This window comes from Lonchura striata, chromosome 9 (assembly GCF_046129695.1).
Source record: "Lonchura striata isolate bLonStr1 chromosome 9, bLonStr1.mat, whole genome shotgun sequence".
Taxonomy (NCBI): Eukaryota; Metazoa; Chordata; class Aves; order Passeriformes; family Estrildidae; genus Lonchura; species Lonchura striata.
The window spans coordinates 1,986,049-2,013,358 of NC_134611.1; the positions used below are offsets into that span (position 1 = coordinate 1,986,049).

The 27,310-nt window shown below is 52.9% G+C and overlaps 1 protein-coding gene across 9 annotated transcripts in view; it reads right to left on the reverse strand.

Moving 5' to 3' along the window:
• The window catches only part of CACNA1E (calcium voltage-gated channel subunit alpha1 E), a 142,880-nt gene extending 124,307 nt beyond the window's left edge, over positions 1-18,573 (reverse strand). For 4 of the 9 annotated variants that reach the window (XM_077785285.1, XM_077785283.1, XM_021545922.3 and 1 more), the window contains exon 1: positions 18,475-18,570. The gene's annotated coding sequence lies outside the window, so the exon portion shown is untranslated. Of the gene's footprint in view, positions 1-18,474 lie in introns of all 9 variants that reach the window. The other 5 variants (XM_077785284.1, XM_021545918.3, XM_021545917.3 and 2 more) reach the window with 3 other exon arrangements.
• Between the last annotated feature and the right edge of the window lie 8,737 nt (positions 18,574-27,310).

Here is a 27,310-nt window from a genome sequence, read left to right on the forward strand (position 1 = left end):
AAAGGGAAAGGGAAAGGGAAAGGGAAAGGGAAAGGAAAAGGAGGAAAGGAAAAGGAGGAAAGGAAAAGGAGGATAGGAAAAGGAGGAAAGGGAAAAGGACAAAGGAAAAAGAAAAAAAGGAAAAAAAGGAAAAAGGAAAAAGGAAAAAGGAAAAAGGAAAAAGGAAAAAGGAAAAAGGAAAAAGGAAAAAGGAAAAAGGAAAAAGGAAAAAGGAAAAAGGAAAAAGGAAAAAGGAAAAAGGAAAAGTGTCCTAACCAAGACAAAAAGGAAAAGGAAAGAAGGGTTTCTTGCACAAATTTAGTCCTACACACAGCAAAAGGTGTGGATGAAAGGGTCAGGTCAAAAGTTCCAAATTGGGAGAGTCAGGAAAGGCAGCATCACATGTGCCAGTGTGCTGAGGGCAGAGGGACATGGTGGAATCAAAGAAAGGCCACTTGGCTCAAAAAACATCATTTTCTCATCACTCACTCGTATACTACACACTATTTTTTGGGCCATAGTGATACCAAAACAACACAACAAAGCCCCCTGGAACACCTGCAAAGATCAGATGGAGGAAAGAGCAGAGTTCAGAACACCCAGGAGCTGCTCCAGGCCAGGATAAGTTTCAGCAGCAGACATCAGACAGCCTTTTGTCTGGGAAACAGCTTTTGTTCTGCCACACCGGGGCTGTCACAGCTGGAGTGATGCTCCAGCAGCAGAGTCCACTCCTCAGGGCTCAGCACCACTTCTGCTTCCCAGGAAAAGCTGAGCTGAGCCTGAATAGAGCCAGGCTGCTGCTCAGGCCCCATCCCAGGCAGGAGGCAGCTCCAAGGCCAGCCAGCCCCCAGCAGGCACCAGGGCTCACCTCAGCTAGCACAGCCCCGAGCACAGGAGCCTCCTACAGAGCACCATTCCCAGGGGATCAGCTTTGGGAGTACCAAAACATGAAATTATCTACCTCTCCTTTAAGAGCAACTGTTAAACAACACCGCTCACTATTTATATAAATGCACGTCAAAGAGCTCAGCACTTCTCCAGCACAGAGAGCCAGGAGAGCCAGAGATTGCTGGGGAGCAGGACCCTGTCCCCAGGAGACAGCAAACCCCAGCCCCAGGGATGCTTTCAGAGCATGGGCAGGCACGTCCCTGCTGCAGTGGCAGTGAGACACGGGGCTGTGTGGGCTGACACAGAGGCAGAAGCAGGCACAGAGATTGGGAAGGATTGGGAACACCCATCCTAACAACCCAAACCTCGTCCAGCACCGCCTTTGAGACAGCCTCACCTCAACCCGTCTCCCCACAGGGCAGGCAGGTCTCTGCAGCTCAAGGCAAGACACCCCTCATCACACATCCACCTCACCTACAAGCTGCCACCCCCAATTGCAGCTCCACACCAGCATCCCAAACCCCCAGCGAGCAGAGCAAAGGCAGACAGACAGACAGACAGACAAGACAGACAGACAGACCTGAGGGGGTGTGTGCCATCCGCGAAGACGGGACAACGCCTGGCACAGCTCAGTGTTCCCCTTCCACGTATGAGCTCTTCCACCCAGCAGGGGAGAGGGATTGCTCCGGTGGGAGCAGCTCTGCAAACAGCAGGGACCAAGCTTGGCAGTGGGAATAATCCAGGATGGGAAAGCCAGAGGGATCTATGCACCAACAGTTCCAGAGCCCTGCAGCACAGCTGAGCACAGAGGAGCCCTTAGGAGCTCGCTTTCCAAAGAAGGGCACAGCCAGGACTCCTCCAGAGAATTTCCAGGCCACCCTCCAGGAATTAGCTCTGCTCCTGCAGAAGAGTACAGGCTGTCACCCCCATGGAGCTACGCTGCTCTTCTCCCTCTGCTCCCACCACGAGGAGATTCTCCTTGGAAAGGCAGAACTGCCCTCCTGGGCTCCCTGTCGTGCCCAAGGTAAAGCACAGGTGTGGAACAGCCCCGAGTCATGGGGCTCAAACTGTCCCCCTACCCAGGCACAGGAGGGTGGCACCTGCACAGCCCAGCCCAGCATTCCCTGGATATTTGCTGATCCAAGAGCCAGTGCATGCAGGTGGCCATGGACAGAGCCCCACCACCACAAGGACAGCATAAATCTATTTTTTTTTTTTTTTAATGCATAGCAGCAGCTCTGACTCTGCACATCACACCTCAGCTGCTCCCACACCCAAGGAATGGGAATATGGGAAGCAGTGCTGCCAAGCCTGGTAACTCAGCCTGAGCTGGCACATTTCAAAGGGGACAAGAAAACCCACACGACATCAGAGCTCAGCATCAGTCCCCATCTCCCTGAGCCCCAAAGCAGCTGAAGTATGGAGAGGAGCAGGAGCTGCCCGCATGAGCCAGGCTGTGTTAGAAGTTGCTGTGCAACAGAGAAAGAAAATGCTTTTAAAAATAAATAGAGCAGCCTCTGGGAAGCACTGCTGGCTGTGAAGGCTGCCAGCCCTGGCTCCTTCCACCTGGAATGAAGTAGGCTGCAGGAAGGAGCTGAGAGCAGAACATTGCTCCTGCTGGGGGACATCAGGTCAGCTTGAAACCACAGCCATAAAGTGGATTTGATGCAGATAGAGAAGGCAAAATTGGAAGCCATGCTTGAAGCATTCCGTTCTCCTGTGCACTGCCCTGGGAAAAGTTTGCTTGCCCGTGTCAAGGATGAACACATGTGGTCCCAGGATCCCAGGATGATTTGATTGGAAGGGACCTTAAAGCCCATCTAGTTCTGTGGGAATCCAGGGCTTCCCTCTGGCTGCCCTGGCAGGTCTGGGACCCTGGCAGGGTCAGGAACCCCCCTGGACAGAGCCCCCAGAGACACTGGCTGTGATCTCTGGCCATGGAAAAGAGTTTTCAATCCTACAGGGTGTTTGATATGAGTAATAATTAAGTGTGGCACGGGTGCAAAAGTAAAATTTTAGGATTCTAGATTAGGGGTCCAAAGGGGACAAGATGGAGGAAATTGGGTGTGCCTTGTCCTTTTTCTCCTTCTTCATGCCCTCCATGTCTCACTGTGGTGTTGGCATTTTTCTGTTGGTTCAGGCTGGGGACACACTGTCCAACATAGGTGACAGATATTGGCACCTTATTGTAAATGCAGCCCAGGGAGTTTCTGGTATTTAATGTTTGTCACATCCCACTGAGGGCAGAGCCCCACACGCTGCCCTGCAGGACAGAGCTGGGCAGGGCAGCAGAACATGTTAGAGATAAACAGAATAAACAACCTGGAAACCAGCACAGACCAATTATGGCTTCTGCTTTGGCAGCGGGGCTGACAGACAGAGACTTTCTACAATATCAGAATCATCAATACCTCAGATTCTGACAAGTTCAAACTACCCTGCCATGGCAAGAATAATTTTTTCCAAATATCCCACCTAACACCACCCTCTGTCAATGTGAAACCATTCCCACATCTCCTGTCCCTCTGTGCTCTTCTTGAAAGTCCCTCTCCAGATCTCTTTTAGCACTGGAAGGGGCTCTAAGGTCTCCCCAGAGCTCTCCCTTCTCCAGGCTGGAGCAGCCTAGGACCCTCAGGCAGTTCTCCCAGCAGAAGTGGCTGTAAGGCTCCCCAGAGGGCTGTCCCTGGCCTGAGTGGCTCCTGCTGCATCCCAGGCATCACCAGCACTCATCCCAGCCCTGGCTGCATGCTCCTGCTTATGGCTTCTCCAAAAACAGCTGCCTGAGCCAGGAGCTGGGATAGGGCAGGAAGGACACCCAGCTTGGATGGTGGGGATGGCATCCCCTGGCCACGAAATCAATGTTTAACCTGCCAAAGGCACGGAAAACAAGCTCTGATTTCCAACAGTGCCTTGGCTGAGGTGACTCACGAGCCACAATGTGTGTCAGTGCTTAATAGACCTGCACAGGTAATTACTCCATCCTGGAAACAGCAGATTCCTGGCAAAAGGAGTCACAGCACCCCTGAGAGGGGAAAACAAAGGGATGCCACGAAGGTGAGCGACAGCAGGCTTTATTCTTCTTTGACTCCTGCTCCCATTACGCACAAAGACTCGCTGAAAAGGTCTCATTGTTTGTGTAAAAATTAAGACAATCTCTTGCACAAATTGCACGGTGAAGAAGGGAAGGGGATAAAGGATAAGTCTGGCCTGCCATGCTGCAAGGGGGAAGAAACTCCTCCTGGTGAGGGTGGTGAGACACAGGTTGCCCAGAGATGTTGTGAATGCCCCATCTCTGGAAGTGTTCAAAGCCACCTGGAGCAACCTGGTCTCATGGAAGGTGTCCCTCCATGGAAGATGGGGATGGACTGAGATGATCTTTAAGGTCCCTTTCCAATCCAAACCATTCCAGAATTCCATGGAGAGCACGTGCTGTGCATCCCCCACTGCAGGGTCTTCACCAGCAGCTATATCCATAATCATTAGGAAAGAGCAGGGCCCTAAATCCCTGGTAAATGGAGCAAAACCTTCCTGATTCCACCTTAAAGGAGGAAAAGCAGCCTTTCCTTGTGCTTTTTGCTGTTTACCACAGAGAACAGAGTGGATTTGCCTCATTCTAGCTTGAGCAGGGTCAGGACAAATGGACACCAAAAAGTAATTTCTTGCCCTGGCAGCATCACACATGCTGAAATCAGGCCCTGAGGACCCTTCAGCAAGTAACCAGCTTCCCTACTGGCTAGGAAAGCATGTCCCAGGACACTCTGCTGCTTAGGGCCAATAGCCTGGACCAGCCCCTCCCTTCCTCATCCTTCCCCATTCCTGCCATCCTCAGCCACTCCGAGCTGCTACACACCCCCAGAGCTCATCTTCCAAGCCCAGTTTCTCCCACACTTTGGGAGATGGGAACAAAACAAATAAATGTTATTGTGGAGCTAAAAAGAACATTTCAGCAATCCTGCTTCTTCCACCAGGACTAATAACCTGGCTCAGCAAGCACACAGTTCTCACCTCCTACTCAATGCACAGACTCCCAGGAAGTCCCAGGGGCCCCTCTCCTGCTCAGGGGACACCACCAAATCCCTCAGGAAAGTCTGGCTGCTTCCTCTTGGCTGCCAGAGGCTGGACCCTGCAGAGGGTCTAAGCCAGCCTGGCCGTGAGCCCAGATGCTTTGCTAAGTTGCCAAGTGGAGGGTCTGTGCTTCTGGAAACCATCTGGGCAAGGAGACAGGCATGAAGCACAGCCTTTGGAGGCATTGCTCGTTCAGAGACACCCAGCTGGACCCCAGCCATCATCAGTGGCCTCTTGTCCCTCCAGCCACACAGCTCTTCCCCCAGCTCCAATGCCAGTCCTGCTCCAGTGCCAGTCCTGCTCCAAACCACAGCCCCAGCAGTTCTGATCACCCCCTTCTGCCTTGCTTCCTCACAGCAGCTCCAGCACCTCCCTTTGGACCAAAGCCACTCTCTTATCCTTGGGCTCCCTCTCCTCTAAATGCTTCTTCTTCCAACAAGAGCTGATCCAGCTGCTTTCCCTGCTTTTATCCTCTCGCTCCAATCGCTGGCGCCGAGCCGTGCCTGCCTTCCCTCCTTCTCCTCTTTGTGGCATTATTTCCTCTCCGCTGTTCCATCCCTCTGAAGCACGTTTCTCAGAATCGTTTGTGCCACAGCAGCCTTCCTGCCAGACAGCTGCTTTGTGGGACGCTTAAGCACGGTGCAAAGGAGCTCAAATTTAGGATGAGACTAATTCGTGGAGGAGAGGAGGGCAGGCACAGCCAGGAACAACAGCCTAACCCAAACCTCCAAGCTCGGCTGACAGCTGGAGCCTGGGAAGATCCAGTGGGAAAAGAGCAATGCACATCCCATTTCTTCTTTATATAAGACATGCATTAGTCCAACCCAACATTCTCCACAGCTCTGGCTGAGCAGCCAGTCCAGGCATGACCCGAGCTGTCTGCTCCCCTCATCAGCTCCATCTCCCTGCTGGAATGAGGCCCCACAGCTCAATCAGTTCCTAAATCCATCACAGAATTGGCCCTTTTGCAGCAGCACATGCCCGTGGAGCTTGGACATCACCACATGTGTGATCAGCCCTCACCATGTCAAACCATGACAACTGCGGTGACTGCTGGGCTGGTGGTCCCCCATCCATCCCTCTCCAGCTCTGAAGGGGCTCCAGACAAGGCTCTTCCACTGACCCCCCCCACACACAGAGCTCTTTTTCCACCAAGGAGCTGCCATCTGGAACTTTTAGACATCTCCAGGATGGCTGAGGCCCGGCGGCACGAGACTGGCAGCATATGCCACCCAAGCCAGGCTGCACACAGCACGGGGCTCTCCCCAGCGTGGCACAGCCAGCTGGCACTGCCCAGCTGTCCAGCACAGCCCTGTGCCCACCACCACCCCCACGCTGGCCACCAGCAGAGCCCACTGGCCCGCAGCCCCACAGCAGCGGGCAGGGCTAATTCTGGCAGCGTCACTCCCCCTCTTCTCTCTCCCCTTGCCCACTCACTCCTTCCTAAATAGCTTCAGATTTTCCCCATGCCAGCCATCCACCGTCTGGCAGCAGGATTCGGAGCAGCAGCAGCATTTTGAGCTGGGGAGAACCAAGCAATCATCCTCCACGGCCCCCAGCCCCCACCTGCACAGCGACCGAAATCCATCCCTCCCAGAAGGGAGCAGGCTGACACATCCACCCTCCCTGGCACTGATACATGACTGCCATCCAACATTGCAGGTTTAAACCAGGTCATTTTCTTGCTTTGAACCTTGCTTGTGTGTCAGCTGCCAACTGAACCACTTGTGAGGGCTCCAGTCCTCCCCCAGGGTCTGTGATCTGCCTGGGGTGCATCGAAACTCCATCACAGCAGCACAGAACCACCATTTGGGAATGCCACACTCGTGTGTTCCTGGGTTTTACACCATTCCCTCTGCCTGAAATGGGCTGGACAGTCCCAGCAATCAGTACCAAGCTGAAAACAGGGGGTGCTCAAGGCCTGTGAGCACCAGATGGGATCCCCCATCTCAGAGAGTCCTGGCACAGGGTCAGCACTGCAGCCAGGACCAGGCATCTCCAGGCAAACCAAGGCTTGCCCTGAAGCAGGGGCTGCCAGGACCGAGGGCACGGCCTCTCCAAGAGCTGCCCAGAGGCTCAGCCCTGTCAGAATCTGAGGTATTGATGATTCCCAGATTGTAGAAAGTCTCTGTCTCTCAGCCCCACTGCCAAAGCAGAAGCCATAATTGGTCTGTGCTGGTTCCAGGTTGTTTATTCTGTTTATCTCTCACATGTTCTGCTGCCCTGCCCAGCTCTGTCCTGCAGGGCAGCGTGTGGGGCTCTGCCCTCAGTGGGATGTGACAAACATTAAATACCAGAAACTCCCTGGGCTGGATTTACAATAACGTGCCAATATCTGTCACCCACGTTGGACAGTGTGTCCCCAGCCTGAACCAACAGAAAAATGCCAACACCACAGTGAAACATGGAGGGCAGGAAGAAGGAGAAAAAGGACAAGGCACACCCAATTTCCTCCATCTTGTCCCCCTTGGACCCCTCATCTAGAATCCTAAAATTTTACTTTTGCACCCGTGCCACACTTAATTATTACTCATATCAACCACTCAGAGCTTGTAATTCATGCTGTAAGATTGAAAATTCTTTTCCACAGACAGAGATCACAGCCAGTGTCTCTGGGGGCTCTGTCCAGGGGGGTTCCTGACCCCTGCCAGGGTCCCAGAGCTGCCAGGTCAGCCAGAGGGAAGCTCTGGATTCCCACACTGCCACAGAAATCTGTCACCCTCCACAGGCAATGCTCAGGTCGTCACCCCCCCTACAAGCAACACCAAGCTCCACTGCACTGGGGCTCATGGAATGGTCAGACCCAGTGAATGGTTTGGGCTGGGAGAGATCTTAAAGATGATTTTGTTCCAGGCCCTGTGCCACGGGCAGGGACACCAGGCTGCTCCAAGCCCCATCCAGCCTGGCCTTGAGCACTTCCAGGGATGGGGCAGCCATGGGTCCAGGAAAACAGGTGAAGGGAAAGGGTCTGTCCTGGTCCTTTTTCCTGTGAGGGAACAATTCCAACATGCCACCAGGGAGGAAGCAGGCCTTGTGTCCAGAACCTTGCTCTTCCCTCCTTCCCTGCTTGTGAATGGCCTGGAATCCCTGGAAGTGCTCAAAGCCACTTTGAGCAACCTGGTCTTGTGGAAGGTGTCCTCCCATAGCACGGGGTGCTAGACCAAGCTCATCTTCAAGGTCCCTTCCAACCCAAACCACTCCAGAATTTCTTGAGGAAGCACCAGTTGGACACAAAGACATACATCTGCCAAACCTCCTCCCAAAACACCCTTGAGCCAAAGCACTGACCCCTTCAAGCTAAAACTACTCCTACACGAGCCAGCTCACTCCAGACCAGAGCAGATCCCGGGGAGGTTTTGCCCCTCAGGATGGATCCCCAGCCTTGCCCACACAGGCTGTACCTTGGCTCCTTTCTGCCACACCCAGGTTTATTTTGCAGAGCAACCCTGGCCCCAGAAGCTCAGCAGGGAAGATTTTCAGCACCAGTGAGCGCTCAAGGAAGGTGTCAGGCCACTTGCAAAGAGCTTCCCAAGCTGTCAGCATCCCTGCAGTGCTGGGAGGCACAAGACTCAAAGCCTTGGCACCTAAGGGACCCTTCTGGAGAAGCTTTTGGGAAGCAAGGATGATTCACAGTGGTTTAAGGCTCTTTGCAGCCACCTTGGAGCTCCAGCCAAAGTGTGCAATCACCCAGAGCCTGGAGGAGATCCAAGACAAGCCCAGGTACTCACCTCACCTCCAAGGGTGTCCCAGCAAACTGCCAGGAGCTGAGCCAACACCTCTGGGCCAAGATCCCTTCACTTCCAGGCTTTCCCACCCCACCTGGAAACCAAAGCAGCACAGCACAGACCCCACCACACAGCCGAAAGCCCAAACAAGCCTTGGCTGAGGATGCTACACACCAAGCAATGCATCTCTAGAAGAGGTTTGAGTGCTTTCCACATCCCACAGGTGCTGTAACACGAGGCCAGTACCGAGTGTTTCTAAAAATCTCAGTGTGCTGAGAGACGTGGAGCCCTGTGTATGTAGAGCCTGCTTGAAACGGCTAACGGATTGCATTTTTCCCAAGCTTGCTATTTCCATATGCCAGGAGGAAAGAAATAATAATAGAAAAAAAAAAAAGCCCTAAAGCAGAGCAGCGATAAATTTCTAAAGCTACTGTAGCAAAGGAAAAAAAAAAAAAAAAAAAAAACCATAAAAATAACCTGTAGTAGAAGCAGCCTCCCAGAAATTCCCCTGTGTTGCAAATGGCAAATTAAGTCAAAAGGAAGAGGAGAGGGAAAACCCACTTCCATAACAACATATTGTGGACAAAAGGACAACAGTATTCATGGTCTGTCACTGCTGCCATCGAATTCAGCATCCACTGCAGCAGCTCATTATTTAAGAAGTAAAACCTGCACTTCCACCCCCAGGTCCAAAGCAGGGCATGGATGCACAGGCTGGTCCCACACTGCCTTGGGAGAGAGTAAGAAGCATGCAGCCACCAGGCTGGCACTTCACGAGGAGTGGCAGGGATGAGAGTTCAACCAAAACCCAGCAGACCTGGCCTGATTTCACCCCTGTTGCTGGGCTTCCCACCGAGTCCCACCAGGCTGGTGCAGAGAGCTCGGACATCTCCTGTGCCAAGCTCCTGCTCTCGGCAGGGAAGAAGGGGCTCAACCCCCCAGCCAAACCTGCACAGAGCTCCCCAGCATCCCCAGGGCCAGCTCTGACCCAGCTGGAGGTTTTCCACACAGGAAAGTCTGGGGCAGTGAGCTCTGCACTCCCAGCACGACCATGTCCCACTACAGAGCTAAAAACACGGTGCCACCCCAATCCACCACAGTGTGCCCCAAGGATGCTTTGGTTGTTTATGGCATCTGCAGGCAGGAAATCAGGGAAAATTCAGCTCACTCCAGGGGAAAGGCTGGCCCAGCCTAAGGTGCCACGGCATGGAGATGCAATCCTGGCTCAGAACTAGAGGAGCAGCAGTGCCTGGCAATTCCCAAAGCAGCCCCAGGCACTGAGGCTCCAGGAAAACACACACCAGGCAAGCTGCTGGTTTACTCAAGAATCCAGAAAAGCAGCATGATGTGGAAAAACGTGAGTTTGGAGAAGAGATGAGAAATGCAGTTATCTGGAATTCACAAGATGAACTAGAGGCAACAGCATCCTCAACTCCATCAAGCATCGCTGAGAGGCCACCAGAGTAAAATGTTCCACAGCCAAAATAGGGCTGGACCAGAAATCCCTCCCAGCCCTCCCTCCTGGTGCTGAGTTTCAGAAAACAGACAGACCTGGAAAAGTTAATGCAAGAAAAATTAATGCAGTTAATTCCCAAAAATTAATGCAGGAAGCCAAGAGTTGAGTTAATACAAGAAGCCAAGAGTTAATACAAGAAGCCAAGAGTTAATACAAGAAACCAAGAGCTAGTGTTTTTCAGCAATTTTTTTGTAGGTGACAAACTAAAAGCCTCACATTTCTATATCCCAATGCAATATTTACATTCCTTGGCTGAAGGAAACAGCAGGAGCAGCCCAGAGCCTGCAGCACTCAACCTCTGAATCCACCAAACTACAGATCCACCCCAAAACAAGAGGAGAAAAGGGATTAAAACCCCAAAGACATTTAATGGAACCAACACACAAGGAGATCTTTTCAAGTCACCCACACCCTCCAGCCCTTTGGACACACATTAAGCACTCCAGGACAGATTTTCTACATTGTGCTGGGAGCCAAGCATGGCCTGAGGGAGGTGATTTGTCTTCTCCTCACAGTGATGCAGCCATAGCCACCGGCAGCCAGGGTGATTGGAGGGGTGCAGAACATGCACCAAGGCACAAGAATCACACAGGGAACGCCTCTTTCTGTGGCCACATCCACCCAGACCAGCTTCAGAGAAGCCCCTGAAGTTGAGGCAGGGGATGGGGAGGTTATTCCCACCCCAACTTGCCAGTGTGAGTTAATAATAATAATAATAATAATAATAATAATAATAATAATAATAATAATAATAATAATGTGCTGCAAGACAAGGTGATCAATTCCTGGTGTAGGGTACTTGTGTTTTCTAATAGCAGGAATCCAATATCACCCAGAAAGAACTGTCAAGGTTCAGTACTTATTCTGTAGCTCCAGGAGCCACATTCCGCTTATTTGCCAAGTCTGGTCTGTTCAATATAGAAAAAAACCCCACCTGAATTATTAAGGGAACTGAGAAATAACAGAGAGAGATGAAAACACCATCAGTTGCTCCCTCTCCAATCTGATTTTTTTCCAAGCATTTAAATCCTTGCTTTGTGTCTGCTCCTGCTGCTGGGCACTTCATTCACAGAGGAAGCCTTTATTAGTAAAATACATATTTGAGCCATCAGAGCAGCTTCAGCTTTTCTTTTCATCATCTCACCCCAGCTCATCCTGGGAAGAGCTGCACGGTGAGGGAAGCAGGGGAAAACGCATGCCAAGAGCTTAAGAAATTCAAAACAAAGAGAACAGCCCTTGGGGAAGAGAGCAGCATAATTAAAACATTAATTCAGGTTACAGCTTTGGGCGAGCTCCAGCCACCCAAAAACCCCAGCAAGGGACAGCGCCAGGTCAGAGCCCAGCTCTGAGGCTCAGCCACAGCCCCAGGCACACCAAAGCCCTCTCCATCACCCCCTCTCCGAGGCAGAAGCTGAAAAACCACCTCCCTTCAGAGAGAAACACAGGGAAAACAAGCTCCAGCTTTCAAGAAGCAAATTAAATACCTGGAATAACAAGTAGGAAATAGGTGACGGCTTCAAGGCTAATAAACGCTCTGAGCAACACTAACTGCTCCCCGCATGAGCAACACAGACAAAGTGACTAAAACAAAGTCATGACAGTCACAAGTGAGTCGGGTGAGACGTGGCAGGCACAGAGTGAGCTTTGGCAGGTGATTTTGGCTGGAAGCAGGCGCTGGAACAGGAGGCAGGCAGGGCACACTTGCAGCATCCCTGGCCACACAGTGCTGGGAGAGGGAAAGCACCACCCCAAAGGTCCAGCTCGAGAGCCTGGACCATAACTCAGTGGGAGAAGGGGAAATCCTGCAGCAGAGTGAGAAATTCTCCCTGCAAGATCTTTAATAGCACACACAGGTGCTGCCTGCCCAGGGTGTGGGGTGGTAGACAGGCACAGGACAGCAAAGATCTGCTGGGGGCAAAAGTGCCAAGATAGGGGGAGACAAAAGAAAAAAAGTCATTTTATCAGGTGGAAACTGTCTACTCCAACACAGCAGACACACTTCATTTCAGTTTTGCTTTTTATATCACATCCAGCACATGAAAAACAGCACCAGACTTAAAAAGATGGCTTTCAAACCTAAAGCCTCCAAACCTTCAGCTTCCCATTGCCCTTTCTATTGCATACACCATCAAATTTGGATGCTTTTAAAACTTCTACCCTCTTCTCACCCTTTTTACTGCTTCTCATGATTTTGCCTAATGCAAACCAGCTTCAAGCCACAGAAGCATTTCAATACCAACCCAAACTGTTGCTTCCAAGGCTGGGGGACATCCTCGTCCATGGTGTGCTGGTTTTGCACCCTGGTCCAACACACAGGATGTCCGTGGATTCCCTGGATCACCCTGAGGAGCTGATTTCCTCCCCTCCTTGCCCAGCATCACCTCAACCCACAAAAAGGCATTTAAGGGCATCCCTCACCCACTGTGACACTGCAGAGTGCTCCAAGACCCAGCAGCAGCACTTCTGCTGCCCCAGGATCTATAGAGGGGATGGCCCTGGGACAGCTCCAGGAGTGACAGCTCCAGGACACGTCGGGCTGGAAGGGGAAGGAGCCTCTCCCAGGGCTCAGGAGGCAGAGAGGGGGAGCAGGAGAGGATTTACAGGACATCAGACTGATGGACAGGGTGCAAGACTGGTGGCTTTCCAGCCTGGATCAGAAGCAGGCTGGAAGGAGGGAGGAGCTCCACAGACAGGAGGGAAGGTGGACCTGGCTAAAGCAAAGCCCTCCTGCCAGGACAGCTTCCCACAGCTCCAGAGCAGCTGACACCCAGCCCATTCCTGCTGTCTGTCCATCCCAACCAACCTTGGACACAGTGCAGCTGCTCCCAGGCAAGGAAAAGGGCTGGAAGGACTTTCCAGCAAGGAAAAGGGCTGGAAGGACAGGCACTGGCAGAGAGATCAGCAACCCAGAGCAGCCTCCAGGGCAGCACCAGCCTCCAAAGATGGAGCAGGGAGGCAGGAACTGCACTGAACACAGAGCAAGGAGCACTGCTGTAAATGCAGGTGAACCCAGTGGGAAGAGATGATGGTCTCTGACTCCAGTTCAGAAGGCTGAATGATTTCTTTATTAGAACTATACTATAATACTTTAATATACTATTTAAAGGAGATACTAAAACTACAAACCTACTTTTTCTAGCTACCAAATCTAACTCACCCACAACTTGTGACCCTCTCTGAGAGCCCAGCCCCAGGTGGGTTGGATTGGCCATCAGCTCAAACAATCCTCACCAGAATTCAACCAAGCAATCACCCCAGGGAAACAATTCTCCAAACACATTCTACATGGGAAAACAAGGAGCAGAAATAGAAATTGTTTTCTCTTTCTTCTCTCTGTGCTCCTCTATGAAAAAATCCTGAGAGAGAGAAGAATGTGCCTACTACAGAGAACCAAAAGGAAGGACAAGTAGAGAGGCACCTAAAGGATCCACAAATCCCCACATAGATGTGGAAAAGCCACGTGAGCACCATCTCACCAAAGGACACTGGTGAAACAGCAGCCACCACGCAGTGGCACAGAACAAGAGATCAACCCAGTCCCCTCTTCTTCCTCCTCCTCCCAGGAATCTGGCACCCTGGAAAAACCTGCCCAGCCTTTGCATTCTGCAAACCTCAGCTCTAAAAATAACGCTCGCTGCAAGTGACACATTTCTCAGGGAGCCAAGCGCAGCCCACGGAACCAGACATCAGGGACAGGTTTTGTAAACAGGGCTTTTTGAGGGTTTGGCAATCCATAATCAAACATCCAAAGCCATCGCTGGGTGGGGAAGAACTGAAGGAGGGACCCCATCACAGGGAAAAAAAATCCCACAAAGGAAAACCCAAGGGCTGGCCTCTTGTTTTCCAACACGTCCCATATGTCTCAACTCACACTTGTAAGATTTTGGGATGGAGTTTCTCACCCTGTATCACACCACAGGAAGGGTCCCAGCTCCAGCCATGCCCACAACAACAATACTCCCCTCACCAGCTGCTTCCAGAGAGAAAAACTCCTATTTTTAGGGAAAGCAGAGGTTCAGAGATGGCCATACACACAACCCCACTGCTGGGGAGCTGTGCCCCACCTCCCAATCCCCCAAATAAGTAGGATGTGATCCTTCCCTGCCTGCTGCAGCCTTCTCTCCCCAGAGGCCAGGATGAGAGGCAGAGCAGGAGGAAGAGTAGCCCGAAGTGTTGCTTGGTTAATCACAGTAATTAGCCACCATCTTGAATGACTCCCATTAGTTACAGCCTGATTTTCTCAGGCACAGTCAGCACAGGAGGTTTCAATTAAAACTCATCTCAAAACCGACATGGAAGTACCACCCTGACCCACCATGGGGCTCCTCCAGGACATGGGGGCGTGCACAAGAGGTGCTCTTTTCCTTGAAAGGCAAGCTTTAATTAATTTTAAGCCGGGTACGATTTCCCAGCCCTGCTTGGGAAGCCTCAGCACCTTCTGCCTGCAGCTTGGAGAAACGAGGCAAGGGGAATCCAAATGTTGGCTGCACCAGAACACTCCACAAAAATGTTAGCCACAGCTTAATGAGCTCTCTCCAGGGATGTGCTGTCAGGGGTAAGGCTCAGGCCTGCCCACACCTCTGGGATTTGAGGTACCTTTCCAGCTGGTTTGTGCTTATTTATAGGCAGCAGTCCTTGCAGAACCATGGGAGCAGATGAAGCTGAGTCTCTTCCCCTTGATAATGTTGAGTTTTCTGCTGCCCTTCCTGCAGAGATCAGGCTCAGACATCTCCAGCATCTCACCAATGCCAGGGGCAGGCGCTGCACACCAGGAGCTTGGGGTGTTTTTAATGGGATCCCCCATTCCCTGCTCATTAAGTGACAGGAAATTGAGTGTTTTGGCACTAAAGAAATAGAACAATAACCCAGAACCAGGCTGGGAAGCACAGATGCCTGTGGATGGCAAACTGCCAGAGGGAGTGTCTTAGTGCCTGTGCTGGTTCCTTTAAACAACTGCCTGGAAAACCCAATATTGGATTTAAATCCACAACAGGCGGCCTCTGAAGCAGGGAGCACAGATCCCAACACATCTCTGCTGAAGAGGAGAAAAACAACCCTTCTGAGCCAATAAATAGTACAAGCAGAGGGTTGCCTTGACATGGGATTTTTTGGGGGGAGAATCCCACCCCCCTCACTTTGCAGATGCCACCGCTGGGGAATTGTGGAACAATTGGTGCCAGGGGACACCCGAGCCAAGCTGCTCAGAGCAAAGCCAGGATGATGCCGGAGGTATCAGAAAGGGAGAAAGCCCAAAGCCTTCGCCCAAGCCCCCGGGCTCCCGCCTGCCCTGATCATTTCTCAGCCTGACAGAGAGCTCAGCAGCCTCTCCCCAGGCACGAGGCCTCACGCCCGTGACTAATGGTATGTTTTGACATCCCTGAAATACTCCAGCACTTCATTTCAGCCGCAGGGAGCAGGAAGGAAGGAGGGGACATGCTGGTGGGGAGCCGGCACCGGGGAGGGGAGGGTAGAAAGAGCTTTTGCACGAGCAACAGGCAGGGATAAAGCAAAGCAGCATGGAAAACACTCGGGAGATGGATGAGAGGCAGGTTGAGAGCTGGAAGGCACCTGGGGGCCCTGTCTGGTGCCCTCTGCTCCTTGGCTCTGCCTTCCCTGCAGCTCTGTGGAGATGCAAGGCACTGGATTTATCCATCTCCTCCTAAACACACCGCTGGAGTGGGGACACAGGGATGCTCCACTGACCCCCAGCACATGGCTGGGGAGGGATGCAGGATGCTGGAATCCCTGCCCGTGGTTAAAGAGGGATGCAGGGTGCTGGAATCCCTGCCCGTGTTTAAAGAGGGATGCAGGGTGCTGGAATCCCTGCCCGTGGTTAAAGAGGGATGCAGGGTGCTGGAATCCCTGCCCGTGGTTAAAGAGGGATGCAGGGTGCTGGAATCCCTGCCCGTGGTTAAAGAGGGATGCAGGGTGCTGGAATCCCTGCCCGTGGTTAAAGAGGGATGCAGGGTGCTGGAATCCCTGCCCGTGGAGGCAGGAGAAAGCAGTGTGTCCCCAGGCTGCTCCTTTGGACTGTCTCCAGCAGAGGCAGGAAGATGACAGACAGCGGTCCCGGGGGAGGCTAATTAATGAGCATCTTCTGCGTTCCAACAGGCACCTCCGGCCCCGGGGGAGCCAGGGCAGCAAAGAGCATCTCAGCCACCAGCCGAGCTGCTGGCCACCACCATCTGCCAGCCACGGAGAGGAGCAGCCGAAGCCACGGGGGGGATGTGGAGCTTTTCCTGGCAGCTCTCGCTCATCACCAGCTGCTCACGCTGGGGCTCAGGCGGTGCTGCCGCTGCCCAGGGGCTGGGGAGAGCCCAGGGCAGGGGTCTGCGTGGGCTCCACACCACCACGGGCAGTGCCCCGAGAGGCAGAGGGGAAAAAGGGAACGGCCCAAAAGAGAACTGGCCCAAAATGCATCCCTGCCCTGAGGGAAGAGGCTCAGAACACCGCCAGACTCACCCCAATCTAGCAAGCAGAGCAGAAGAGTCACCCCCTGAACTGCATCAGCCCGGGGTCCACCCCTAAATTCCAGCCACGAGCATCCTCAGCGGCAGCCACGGCTGCAGGAATGAGCAGGAACTCCGGCTGCCATCACCCGAGTGCCACTCGCAGAACTTTCCTTGGGTCACTGGGAGCAAGGAGCCGGTCTGGCAGCAGCAGAGGTGCTGGGGGTGTGCCGGGGGGGACTGGTTTCTCTTCTCAGCTGTCACCAAAGTCATCGTTGTGGCTGTGAGTGATTCACAGGAGTGCATGAAAAGCCGTGAGTCACACGCTGGATGCAGTGGGTGGGTGCATTGACTCAGCCACACCGCGGATGGGGCACGGGGGGCTGCAGCCTCACACGGCCCGGGGGACAGGGCTGCTTGCATGGGGTCACGGGCAGTGCTGCCAGAGGTCTCACACACATGCTCAGCTCCCATCAGTGCCCTCAGCAGTGTGGGTGAGCCAGGGGGAGGCTCTGCCTCAGCATCACCCTGTCACCTGCCCCAAAAGGGTGCCAAGGGGCCGGACTGTGCTCTCGCTCAGCCTGTCACTGGCAAAAGGTTTGTACTGTCCTGCGTGGCAGGAGAGGAGGAGGAACCCCCCACAGGTACTCAAGGGGTGCAAATGCTTCCCAAACTACAGCGAACAAACTTTCCAGGTGTTCCAGGACCGCTGAGGAGTGAAGCAACTCTGCCAGGCAGCAGCAGAGAGCAGAGGGGAGTTCAGTGCCAGGGCCTGATGCCACCACCAGCACCAGCTTCACCTCCCAGCCCTGTAGTGCCGCATCCAGGGGGCTCAGCCCACCTGCAGCAGGAAGAGGGGGCTGCAGGAAACCCTCCAAAGGCTCATGTTTGGATGGCACTCGGTCTCTCCAGTCACTCAGCGGGTGATGGCCGAGCCCAGCCTCACCAGAGCAGCCGGCAGCAGCAGCCGAGGCTGCGAGCGCCCGGCTCATCCCGCTGGCAGCGCCTTCAGTCATGCTCTGCCTCCTCTGCCAAAGCAGCCCGGCCGTGGATGGGGAGCAGCCCGGAGTGTCACCGCGCCCCACGGCACCCTGAGCCCGCTGTGCAGCACGGAGCAAGCCCGGAGAGCCGGCTGAGGGAGATGTGAGCCCCGGGGCGCACAGCGTGGGGCAGGCTCCAGGTAGCACCGCTGATGATGCGGGAAGTGTTATCCTGGCCCCGCCGGAGCCACGAGCACCCAAACACACGCTCTGCGACGCAAGAGGAGCTGGGAGAGCCGGAACGACGAGGCAAACAAACCCTGATTTAGGACCCCGCTCGTTCATCACTGTCACCGGCAGCGCCCAGGAGCAGCACCTGGACCCACAGAAAGCCACTGGGTGCAGGGACACAACACGACACGGAGCACTGGGTGCCGAGGGTAGGCAGAGGAGAGGAGCCAAGAGCTCCAACACGTTTGGGAAGCCCTGGGCTGGCAGGGGAGGCGGGCTGGAGCCGGAGCAGCCCAGCGCTGCCCTGCATCCCGGCCAGGGCTCCCCAGGGCAGGGGGACAGAGGGGGTGACACCTCAATCCGGCTTCACCCAGCGCTCCACGAGGGCGGGCAGCCCCCAGAACGGCCCCGCGTACACAGCATCCTCCCCGAGGGTGGCGGGTCCCCCGGGACCCCCAGTCCCCCCCTCCAGAGCACCCTCAGCAGAGAGCCGAGGCTCCCTTAGTACAAACTTTGCGAGAGCCCATCCCCGGCACCTGAGCAACCTCGGGAATGGGAAAAACCACGGGAGCCGGGCTTCAAACTTGGGGTGTCGTCCCAAAGCGCTGCTGGAGCCCCCCAGCTCGCCGCTCGGAACCCACCTGTGGCCGCTGGCCGCCGGCTGCTTCCCCCGCGCTCCAGCCCCGGAGCCCCGCGCATCCCGGAGAGCGGCGGAGACAGAAGGGAGGGGAGGAGGTGTCCACCGGGAATCGCTCAGAGAGAGGAGGAGGAGGAGGAGGAGGAGGATGGAGACAGCCCCAGCTGGCGTCTCCCGACCGTCCCCAACAGGTAGCAGCGAGCGGGGCGGGGATGGGGGGGACACGATGTCCCCGCGGACTTTGGGAGAGCCCAGGGCCACCATCCCGCTAGGCATGGCTTACCTGGGGACAGAGGCATGGATGCGGCCGGGGGTTATTCCAGAGGCATGATTTGTTATGGAAAAAGGAGGAAAAGAGCCCTGGGGAAGGGAGGGGAAAAAAGGGAGGGAGGGGAGAGGAAGAGGGGAGGGAGAGACGAGAGGAGTAGGGAAGGAAGGAAAGGGGGAGGGGGGATAAAACGAATTTTTTTTTTTTTTTTTTTTTAAGGAAGAAAATAGAGACAGTTAAAATCTGTCTCCTGCCCACACAGTGAAAAAAAGAAATTTCTGACAATCGGAGGAAGGGAACTCGCACATAAACCAGAGGGGGCAGACGGGGGATAACAAAGGAGGGAAGGAGCCGAGACAAAACACGGCGGCAACTGTCCGGGCACACAGCCCCTGGCACAGCCCCGGGGCAAGGACGGGGCACACAGCTCCCCTCTGCCCAGCCAGGCCAGCTGGGGTCAGGGGGGCCCAGCAGCAGCACCCACGAATCTGGCAGAGCACCCCCCACTGCCCCCCAGCCCGTGTCAGGGCTCCCCCATCCCTCCTTCTCCTCCTCCCTGTGCACACCAGGGCATGGTGACCACGACAACCAGCCAAAGTGAGGGCACCTGTGGGGACAAGGGACACGGATGCATATCCCCCCCCCCCACCCCACCCTACCCTGATCAGAAATTGCTGCTGGGAAGGGGTTGTGCATTCCGGGCTCCCTCCTTAACCCCATTTGCAGCCTGGTTTGCAGAGGTGCATCTCCTCTCCTTCTGCTTGGGCTCTGGTTGGCTTTCCCAGGCAGTGCCCGTGGACAGCTGGACCTGGAGGGGCAGGGTGGACGGGCTGGAGGTGACACAGCCGCTCTGTGTCACTCGAGGAGCACTGTGTCACCCCCCAGCACTGCCACCGGTGCTGCCAAGGGCTGCTGCTCCAAGGCAGCACACAGATTTCTTATATCCCCCCTGGCACGGCACAGCTGCTGGGCACAGAAGTCCCCAAAATCTCATCACTCCTCTGGGAGACCACATCCTGCGGGCTCCTTTGGGTGGCCCACACCACGATGTCCCTTTGCCTGGGCTTTTTCCTTTCACCACACTGCAGAGTATCCCAGGAAACCCGAGTGGCTTGGCAACGTCCAGCAGCATCCTGGACTTTTTAGCTTCCTGGGCTGGCCACAAAGGCTGCCCCGAAGCTGACCCTGAGCCCGGGCAGGTGCTGCTCCGTGGCACACAACCCTGCTCCGTGGCACACGGGCAGCATTTCTGCTCCTTGTGCTTTGCCAGGACACCGTGTGGCTCTGCAGTGCCCTGCTGGCATCTCTGTCACCCCCTGACAGGGACACTGTGCCACCCAGCCTGGCTGCTGTCTCTTTAAAACCTTCATCCCTAAATCTGAATGAGGGGAATCTTGGAGATGAGTGCTTCATTTAAACATCTCATCCAGCACTCCCTTCATTCATTCATGCTCCTGCCCCAGCACACTCCTGCCAGCACCTCGGGGAGGAAAACCTACATGTTCCCATTCTCCTTGGGATGGATAGAAATCCCTCAAACAACTCCCAGGACCCTGCACACCAAAATCCAGCCCAAGCAAGGCTGTTCTGGCACGTACAGAAGAGTGCAAATGGTGCCACAGGGTCCACTCCTGTCAGTAATTCCCACTCATTCTCTCGTGTTCCCAGAAGCTGGTCCTGATATGGATGAGAACATTCCCTGTTGGAGGGCATCCCTCCAGCTGCCCAGAGCAGGGGCTTTGCCACCATCTCACACCCAGCCCTGCATGCGTGGTGCTCCCAAATCCTGTTTTCCATGGCCTCTCTGCAGCTGGGACTTACCCAGGTGGGAGCCAGCTCGAAGGCTCCGAGAGCACTTCCCCAGTGACAAGGCCAGGGTGTGTTTATTTAAACACACACGTGCTGCTCCTTGGGGACCAGGGATGCCTTGGATTCGGATGTCTCCATGGTTACCTGCTCACGGTGGGAGCTGGGGGTGATTGAACTCTGAAGAGTTCACCATCCACCACCCATCTCCCTGGGCTCCGCTCTGCCTCCCCAGCAAGGCTGCTCCAGCTCCAGAGCAGCAGGAGGGGGAGGAGAAGCCAGGTTCTCCCCAAGAACTCGTTACGTGAAGAATTTTGCCGGCTCCGTGGATGACTGGGCACGAATGCAGATCAGCTTCCTCATCCCGAAAGAAAAGACATTCCTGATCGGCACCGAGACAAAGCTGAGCATCTCCTCCCACCACCCAGAGCCAGACAGGAGTGAAATACGGAGCGACAGCATCAGGAGCAGCACCGACATCCCGGCACGGAGCTGCTGTCATCCCTGGGGAGCAGCGGCGCTGCCGGCATTCCCAAGGAGCTGCAGGAGCTTCCCCCAGCCCTGCGGGGTGAGAGTCCAAGGGAAAGAGCCAAAAAACGCGGGGCTGCAAAGCCCAGCTAGGCAGGAATGAGCATTTCTACATGCAAGGGCGTCTGACTTTGAGCAAAGCCTCAAAGGTTCGTGGAAGCACCTGCAGATGCCTGAGCCTGTTGTCCAAAGCACTTGGAGCTGATCCATGGGCTCTGCTGACCCTCATCCCACCCAGCAGCACTGTGCAGAGTAACCTCAAGGACCTCCAAGGTTCTAACCCACAGCACAGCACAAAATCCCATCTGGTTTTCCTCCTCCCCACTCATACAGCCACAAACATTCCAGGTGCAGACTATCAGGGGGCAGCTCAGAGGGTGACCAGAGACCAGCAAAGCACAACTTGATGGGGAAAAATTTGCCTGGAAGAATTGGATTTGTCTAGTCTGGAAATCCAGAAGAGATTGGGTAGCAGTCTTCAATTATGTAAAGGGTTGCTGCAAAGGGTGTGAGAATAAATTGTTCTGCATCCCAACAGGGATTCTCTTCTTCCACAGGCAATAGGACGAGGCTGTAAATTGTAGATTAGACTAGAAAACAACCACCTCAATGGCAAGGATTATTTAAATTGTGGGACAGACAACAGGGAAGCTGCTGGGATTTGAGAGCAGGCGAGACAAACACCAGTGAGGTGGGCTGGAGGAAGCAGTGTGAGACTGGGAATGGACCCCCATGCGAGCTCTGCTCTTCCCCAGGCATTTTAGCACTCAGTGCCTACCTCGAGCTGACTTTTCACTGCTTTCTGCCAAGCAGGAGTGGACCAACAGCTTTTCTGAGGGTGATGCCTGCACCTTCTGCAGTGCCCATGCTCTCTGTCCTGTGCTTAGGACCCACAGCACATCAGGGAACACCACCCAGGGACCACCTCCCCTCCCAGGGAAGCTGCAGCAGGATGTCATCACCCACCCTCTACGTCCCAGCAGGAATTAGTGGTGGGGTGCAGCTCCCCACCCTCTCTGGAGCCATCAGTGCCTGTAAAGTTGACCAGTCTGGATCAGAAACTCCAGCTCTTTATGCCCCTTTTGAGTACCACACTCGTGCCTTTCAAGCTGAGCTGTGTGTTTTTTCTACCAAATCAGCCTGTGGGGAGTTTAAACAGAGCTAAAGAGACAAGAGATGAAGCCCAGGGCCAGCTGAAAGCAGCTTTAAAAACAAAGAAGCCCAGTGTACTCAGCAAAACCTCCAGCCCAGCTGCCAAATTGCCTGCTGGTCCCATAGGTGGTGATAGCAGGAGAGATCCAGATATTCAGATTTCCATCAGGAACAAGCCCTGCTGCCCTGGAGAGAGGAAGTTGCAATTGCCACAGGGAAGAGAAATTGGGCAAGGGGTGCTGTGTGCCTTCCACAGCTGGTAAATACTCAGAATTCTACCCTGGGGTGAAAAAAGCACTTTCCAGTAAATTCCACATGCTCACACTAAGGTTTGTCCCCAAGGAGCTGCCTGTGCCAAACTACAGACTTCTGTTTAACAACAGGAGAGCACATGGAACTTGAAACATCTTTAATAATATTTACCCTCTCGCAATAATATCAACGCTAACAAGGCCAGAGAAGAAAAAAAATCATCCTACATCTCAGGATGTTTATGTAAAGTGAGACTAAACTTTCCCAAAGTAGGAATTTTTCAAAAACCAGACAATCCTCCCTGGAAAAAAAAAAAAAAATAAAATTTCAGTAATAAATTTATGAGATGAGGTTGCAAAAGAAAAATACCAGAGTCCTGTGGGAGACAGACAAAAACATGGAACTTTCTCTTTTGGGACTGTACTTTTGGCCAGCTGAATCACAGGGAATCTGCATCCTGAATGGGATGATCAAGAAGCACGAAATTTGTCTGAAAAAAACCTCCTAAAAATCTCATTCACCCATCAGCTACTGCAGACTGCAAAAAGAAATATCAGCAAATAAAAATATCAGCGAATACAAATTTCAGCAAATACAAATTTCAGCAAATAAAAACTTCTGCAAATAAAAATTTCAGCAAATAAAAATTTCAGCAAATAAAAATTTCAGCAAATTTCCCTCTGAATGCTCTGGCTGAATTTTGTCACCTGGGTTATCACCAAACAGGCAGCAGCTCCAGCCTGTCACTGAAACCTGAGCACAAAGGAGAAGCCTTTGCCCTGCCTGCTGCTCCACCTCCGACCCTCAGTTTATATTCCATTTCTGAAACAAGTGCTGTTCTCCACTTCCCAAATCCTACCTTTCAGCTGGAGCACAGATTTTCTTGGCACTCGTTCTGCCTCGCTGCCCAGCCTCCTGTGTTTAAAATGTCTCTGCCATGTGGGAAGCACGCAGGGACCTCTGCTCTTCCCTGTCCCTCTGTGGCTGCAGGTGCCTGCATTTCAGCACAGATATTTTTATCCACTTCCCCACCCTCCCCATCCCTGTTTGACTCAAATCTGAGCCATTCCACAGGGTCTGTCTCACAGCCCAGTCAACACAAGGGGAACTGGTGCCAAAAACCCATTTCTTTCTGATCTGATTGTTTGTTTTCCTGCCTTTCCAGTTTGGGATTTTTGACAGGGAGCCATGTGAAACCAACTGCTCATTGTTTACTGGGAAGCCTGCGGCGGCGTTTCAGTCATTTCGCTCGCCAGAGGACCCGAGGAGATGATGGAAAGTCAATTAGCTCCCTGCAAAAACCTCTTTGCCAAAGCTCTTTGGTGTCCACGCACGCAGAAAAGCCAACCCAAACAAGTGGCCAGGCAGGACCAGGGCAAAGCTGCTCCTTGCTCTGCTGCCCAGTTTCCTCCTCCCCTGCTCCACAAAAACCACCCTGCTCCTTATCCAGAGGGTTTGGAGAGAAACCCAACAGGGCAGAGTTCCTGAGAGGGCAGCTCCATCATCCAGCATCTTCCCAGCTCCTCCAAAAAGCTCCTCATGCTTAGGCAGGATGGGCAGATCCTCACCCTGGTGAAGCTCTGGTGGCAATCCAAGAGCCAGATGGAGTCAGCTCCTCCCTGAGACAGCCCAAACACACCACCAGGTACAGTGGCTGCATGGCACTTCTCCCAGCAAACCTTCAGTCATGTGTGGTTTTTCTTTTAAATCTCCTCCAAGACAACTTCCCAGCATCCCCCGACCACAAAGCAGAACTGGGTGTTATCCCAAAAGAATTAATAAATGTGTGGGGTTTTAATGCCAATATCCCTTGGCACCTCCTGGCAGCTCCTCCCCAACCCCAGGGCTCATCCAGGTGGTTTTAAGCCAGGCTTTGATGGGTTTTTCAAAGCCCCTACTCCTCTCCACCCAAGTAGTGCAAGAGTGCTCCAGATTCCCAAACACCCAACAGCAGCATTTTGTCCTCTTCAGCTCCTCCACCCAGCTGCAGACCTCACCAGCAGCTTTGTTGTTTTTCACATTATTAAAATATTAGTGAATTACTAAAAATATTTTTAACGAGCACAGCTTAGGGCTGGGTCCCAAATGGTTCCAGAAACAAACATAATGTTCCTGCACTTACAGTAACATTGAAATGGACCAGAAAACGTTTTACTACGAGTTCTCCTGATTTCATTCCTATTCAAGTCAAGCATAGCTCCTAAATCATTGCTTTTGTGTATTATATTTGTGATGTTATCATTTACCTTCACAGATGAAGGGAGGGTTCAGCACCTCCAGCTGCAGTAGGCAGCCAGTTTGTCACAAACTGTTCTAAAGATTTTTTTAAAAAGTCAACATTTAATAGTTTTGCCTTTTCAATGCTAAGTTGATAGGATGCCAGAGGACGAACAGGGCCTTTTTGAGAGCAGCACAGAAATTCTGCAGATTTCCTGTGGGAAAAATAGTAAATGTAAGAAGACTTTTAGAAAGTTGGAAAAGTAAGTTCTAGAAACAGAACGAGTAGAGAAACTTAGAATTAGTTGTAATTGTAAAGTTTGAAGGTAGAAAAAAGTTTTATTGGTACAGTAAGCACAGACATTAAACAATAGTTTGAGTTTTTAGCTTGGCTAAGATAGACCTTAAGACTAAATAAAATATGCTTAGCAAGATAGTAGAAAGTTTTAAACTTAATAATGGTGTATTGTGTATTGTTAATAGAGAGCAGACAAGCAAGCATTGTGTGAAGCAGGTGTAGGTGTGCTTTTAGGAATTAACTAGAATAACTATCTGTAAGCTTTGGCAATATGCTGTTGGCCAGAAAGTTTTTTAAATTCTCTGTAAAAAAGAAATCTTTAGCTGCTACTAACAATTAATGAGCTGTTGCCATCTTTCAGTTTTCTCAACCATGTAATGAGGCTGATGCTGCAATAAAGTCCAAGAAACATACCCCAACAGTCCTGTCCCATTCGTGCAGTCTCCAGCACAGTTGCCCAATCTGTCTTCAGCTCCCCGGTCTTTTCCAGCCCTGGCCCAGGCAGAAGCAGGAGTCAGGCACAATTTTATCCTCACCCCAACTCCCAGACCAGGGAACCCCAGGAAGCTCAAAAACCATCTGATATCCCTGCTCCAAATGCACTCACCCCAACACCTGAAGCTCAGCAGCCCCAGGAATTCTCACAGGCTGTGCCTAATCCACTCATTTGGGATGTCCAGGGGCTTGGCAGCTCCAGCGTCATTCACCTGCTTGGATCAAGAGGAATTTAGCACAAAACATCATGGAATAGAATCACTTAGTGTCTTGGTTTGGACAGACAGGTGTCTGCTGAGGAAGGCAGAAGCCTCAACTGAAATGGAAAATTTAAACCCTTTCCTTATGAATTATTATGATTTTGAAATTAAGGGGCTCTCAGCAAAGGTATGGGAGCAGGAATAACAGTTCTGTACTAGGAAAATTTAAATACAAATGCAATAGTAAAAATAAAAAGAAAATCAATCACTGCCAGAGCCAGAACAGGCCCTGTCCCCCTGTGGGTCAGGGAGTGGCTCAGTCCCATCCCAGGGTGGCTCAGCCCTCCTGCAGTGCCAGCTGTGCTTCTGCTGGAGCAGGATCCTGCACAAGGGGGGAGTTTTCCTCTGGAGCTCCAGGGCTGGGGGAGATGGGCCTGGGCTCCTCTGGGAATGCAGGGGGAAGAAAGCTGCTCCTCTGGGAATGCAGTGGGGAAGAAAGCTGCTCCTCTGGGAATGCAGGGGGAAGAAAGCTGCTCCTCTGGGAATGCAGTGGGGAAGAAAGCTGCTCCTCTGGGAATGCAGTGGGGAAGAAAGCTGCTCCTCTGGGAATGCAGGGGGAAGGAAGCTGCTCCTCTGGGAATGCAGGGGGAAGAAAGCTGCTCCTCTGGGAATGCAGGGGGAAGAAAGCTGCTCCTCTGGGAATGCAGGGGGAAGAAAGCTGCTCCTCTGGGAATGCAGGGGGAAGAAAGCTGCTCCTCTGGGAATGCAGGGGGCAAAGGCTGCTGTGCTGTTCCCAGGTCAGATTGTATCCAGGTAGGAATGCTTGGCTCCTCCCCTGGGCAGAGCATCTCCCCATGGATGATGGAATTTTCTCAGCCATGCAGGGACACTCAGTGGCCATGGACAGCAGAGATCTCCTGCAGGGAGGATGGGCTGTGGGAGAGAGAAAGAAAAAACTGCCCCATGAACAGCAGAGAATGCCCCAGCTCTGACAGATGGGAATTGAATACACACCCCTGAGACACTTAAGTTGGAAAATACCCACAAGATCACCAAGTCCAAAGGAATCTGTCCTTTCTGTCCACTTTGCTCTCCAAAAACAAACTGGATTTTATTCCCCAAGACTTTAACTGATGGCTTTAAGAGACAGTGGCTCCCCCAGTGGGATCTGACCCACAGATTTGACGCCAGAGGGCTGCAAAAAGACCTTAACACTGCAGAGGGGGTCACTGCACAGCCACCATGCCAGGTCCAGCCATGCTGCCAGCCTGCCCCAGATTTATCTGAACACACCAAAGAGCTCAAGACCCCCCGAGCAAAGCTGAGAGCTGGTGATGGGCCTCACCAAGGAGCCCCAGTGCTGTTTCCATGGGGGGTGATCCTGCCCAGGGAACAGGAAAGCACACAGCAAGGCAGCCAGAATCCCCGGGGCTGCTCAGGCTTGCAGGCACAGTTCCAACACATGATAAACAACAATATTAGTGAAATAATGTCTAAACAGAGCCAAATAGTATCCACTTGCCAGCAGGCAGAGAGGGAGCCTCACTGCAGGAGGCACCCAGATATATATATATATATATATATATATATATATATATATATATGAGAGAAACTTAGAATGCTG